A 5,000-nucleotide genomic window follows, 5' to 3' on the forward strand; every position below is an offset into this window, starting at 1 on the left:
CACCGTACTCCGTACTCGTTGAGACCCAGCACAACAAAAGCATCACAGTTTTTCCTCTCTCTCTCTCTCTCTCTCTCTCTCTCTCTCTCTCTCTCTCTCTCAAAATGCAACACAAAATGCAGTATGACTAAACGCCTCAGCGAGGAAGGAACATCCTCCCATCCTCCCATCCGGACTGTCCCAGCATTCCAGCAGCCTTTTCTTTTACCCACAATCCTCCACATCTTCCAAATCCTCATTAAGCTTCTGATAACAAGTCTCACCTCTTAAATACTGCAAAACAGGAATGAGAAATGATTGGAAGAGTCACGTTAAAAAAACAAGAGAACTGGATATTACAGTACATTTATCTTTCATTAAGTGAGGAACAAAACTGTGTGGTGCCGGTGAGGGAAAATAAACAAAGACACGGTGGTGCGATGATGGAAAACTGAAACTGGATGAAAAACATAGAGCTTTTTCACCAGCAACAGAAATATGGAGAGAAAGTTCTACACAAACATGTATCATGAAATTCTCGTTAAAAACATTAATTAATCAGGGCTTTTGTCTCAGTTCCAGCTTCACCTCTGACTGTTACATAGCGCTGACACTGGAGACTCCTTCCTTACATGATACACAAACACTCGTTCTCCATACAGAAAACTTTACACATCATACAGCTGTTACCATGGAAACAATAAGGTATCGAGCAAGTCATTAATATAAAGCTGTACTACTATCAAAGAAAATTAATCAACACCTGACCACAAATCAGATTCACATCCCATCATGTTCGTGTGTGTGTGTGTGTGTGTGTGTGTGTGTGTGTGTATGTGTGTGTGTTAGAGGGAGAGGATTTGGCATGTACCGTCTGGCCCTTTGCCTGCTAAAGGAAGTTGGAGCCAAGGTGACATTCAGCAGATGGCAGCGTCAGTGTGGTGCGCGCACACACACACACACACACACACACACACACACACACACACACAGCGGGCGATGGCAACCACTAGGGGATGAGTAGAGAAATGGTGACACTCGTCTGTGGATCAGTCTCTGTTTTTAATTTGGAGACAGATGGACGGTGCTGATGGCTGCATGTGGGAGTGAACTGATCAGTGATCCACACCTTTAGCTTTTGGACAAAAAGGACCGATGAATAGATGTTTGGAAAAGAGTTCTGCCATTGTAATGTAACTCACACACACACACACACACACACACACACACACACACACACACACACACACACACACACACACACACACAAACACACCTGTCAGCTTGCCTCTATGTGGTGTGGCTGCTGAGTAAACCTGAGTAATGAACATCTGTTGTCGTTAATGGACGACAGCGAGGTGAAAGCGAGACAGGACAGGATCTGATCTCTTTCACGCTCTCTCTCTCATTAATAAATGAGAAATAAACGAACGTTTATCAGGTAACGTGCTGTACATCACACTTCTGACACACTTTCAGACCATATCACTGAATCCTCTTATAAAAGCTTGATGCTTTAGGAAACTATTCAGCAAATTAATTCATGCTAATAATCAATAATCAGTTCTCCCGGCCATCACTCATCACCAGACTCGCTTTAATGTTGTCTTCTTCACTCTGGCACTGGAGCATCGAGACGCTCAAAACTGTCAGGGTTCATTCATTCATTCATTCATTCATCTTCTACCGCTTATCCGAACTACCTCGGGTCACGGGGAGCCTGTGCCTATCTCAGGCGTCATTGGGCATCAAGGCAGGATACACCCTGGACGAAGTGCCAACCCATCACAGGGCACACACACACACACACACACACTCTCATTCACTCACGCAATCACACACTACGGACAATTTTCCAGAGATGCCAATCAACCTACCATGCATGTCTTTGGACCGGGGGAGGAAACCGGAGTACCCGGAGGGAACCCCCGAGGCACGGGGAGAACATGCAAACTCCACACACACAAGGTGGAGGTGGGAATCGAACCCCCAACCCTGGAGGTGTGAGGCGAACGTGCTAACCACTAAGCCACCTCTGTCAGGGTTCAATAAACACATAAATATCCTGAGAACCTTTTATACAGTTGCTTCTAAATCATTCAGCTGCATTATTACATCGCTTATTATTATTATTATTATTATTATTATTATAATTATTATTATTATTATTATTATACTTTGCTCCGCCCACAATCCAAAAAAAAAATGCAGAAAATAAGCTGCTGAAATGTATTAGATTACAGACAAAGCCCTTTAGAACACAGTCATGGCCTTGACACATGCCTTTGTAAATGCTACAGATATTTATATATAATTAGGTCAACAGTTTCATCCCTGCGAGTGTCAGTTACCTGCTGAATGTAAGCGTTATGAAGGGTTTATAAGGGTTTTAGACAGACGTCAGGTGTTTATTAAATAGTCATATAAACCCCATAAATAACTCATCTTCATTCACACCTGCTGTAGAATCTATAGAAAGAAGCATAACAGGAGGGTGTTTTATCTGAGCAGTCTGCCCTCTGCCACATACACCAGCTCACAGACGTCTCTGTGATCGACAGGAGAGAGAGAGAGAGAGAGAGAGAGAGAGAGAGAGAGAGAGAGAGAGAGAGAGAGAGAGAGAGAGTAAGCCCCGCCCACACAGAGGCTGTGCTGGGATTCGAAGCATGAAGTTAAGGCTGAATGATTCCTCAGACAACAAGGAACGTTTTGTTTTTCACTCGTTTAACTTTCCAGAATGTATATTTTTATTTGTTTTTCTTTTTTCTGTATATTTTAGATTGAATGTTGGGAAACTTTTGTCTCTTTTTCATGAGCTGTGATCACTGTTCTGATTCACTGAAGTGAATTCTTGTTGTAGTAATCACACACACACACACACTCAGATACACACACACACACACACACACACCCACACACACTCAGATACACACACACACACACACACCCACACACACACACTCAGATACACACACACACACTCAGATACACACACACACACTCAGAAACATACACACACACACACACACACTCAGATACACACACCCACACACACACACCCACACACACACACACACACTCAGATACACACACACACACACACACACACACACACTCATATACACACACACACGTACACACACGTACACACACACTCAGATACACACACACACACACTCAGATACACACACACACATACACACACATACTCAGATACACACACACACACATACTCAGATACACACACAGATACACGCACACACACATGCTCAGATACACACACACATACTCAGATACACACATACTCAGATACACACAAACTCAGATACACACACACACACACATACTTAGATACACACAGATACACACCCACACACACACACACACACACACACACATACATACTCAGATACACACACACACACATACTCAGATACACACACACACACATACACACATACTCAGATACATACACACACACACACATACTCAGATACACACATACTCAGATACACACACACCCACCCACACACACACACACATACTCAGATACACACACACATACTCAGATACACACACAGATACACACCCACACACGCACACACACATGCTCAGATACACACACATACTCAGATACACACATACTCAGATACACACACACCACACACCCACACACACACACACACACACACACACATACACATACTCAGATACACACACAGATACACACCCACACACACACACACACACACATACTCAGATACACACACACACACGCTCAGATACACACACACATACTCAGATACACACACACACACACACACATACTTAGATACACACACACACACACGCTCAGATACACACACACATACTCAGATACATACACACACACACACATACTCAGATACACACACATATACTCAGATACACACACACATACCCACACACACACACATACTCAGATACACACACACATACTCAGATACACACACAGATACACACCCACACACGCACACACACATGCTCAGATACACACACATACTCAGATACACACATACTCAGATACACACACACCACACACCCACACACACACACACACACACACATACTCAGATACACACACAGATACACACCCACACACACACACACACACACACACACATACTCAGATACACACACACACGCTCAGATACACACACACATACTCAGATACACACACACACACACACACACACACACACACATACTCAGATACACATACAGATACACACACATAGACAGATTTGAGAATATGCTCGAGTATTTCTGTTAAAGAGAAACAAAATGGAACGAATGAATTAGACAGCCTTTGTACTCATACAGGAGTAGATGGAAAAACATCTTCACCTGGAGCTCCAACCTCTTCAAAAACTGAACAAATTTAGAGAGAGGTATTGCTGTTCGCTCTCGCTCTGAGTAGCAGCAGCTGCACTGTGAGTGTTTCACTCTGGACGTGAGACTGATACCGGCGCACGGCTCTTCAGGATGAGACGGAGTAGAGCCTGACACGATGGAGATCTCATTCTTATTCCTAGCATGTGTCTCAGATCAATCTCTCATTCTTTCCTTCTTTGAAGTGATGGAGTGTGAGCTCAAGGGCCATAAGGGATCCTGCAAGAGAGAAGGATTTGCCGAGGGAACAGATAGAGAAAGATGAAAGGAAAAGAGGGAAAGGATGAGGTGAGGGCTTGAGCGTGAGAGAGAGCAAGAGAGAAAGAGAGAGAAAGAGAGAGAGAGAGCGAGAGAGAGAGAGAGTCAAGGTTGTGAGTGAGACATTCAGAGAGAGAGTCGAGGTCAAACAGCCGTGTGAGAAGAGACGAGGTTTCCAGGTTAAACCTGTCTGTCCTGAATAACTAGAGAGAACCGACTAACCATATTTACGGAATGTGTGTGTGTGTGTGTGTGTGTGTGTGTGTGTGTGTGTGTGTGTGTGTGTGTGTGTGAGAATTCTTTTGATTAAGATCAGACATCAGGTGATTATA

This window comes from Tachysurus vachellii, chromosome 20 (genome assembly GCF_030014155.1).
Source record: "Tachysurus vachellii isolate PV-2020 chromosome 20, HZAU_Pvac_v1, whole genome shotgun sequence".
NCBI lineage: Eukaryota > Metazoa > Chordata > Actinopteri > Siluriformes > Bagridae > Tachysurus > Tachysurus vachellii.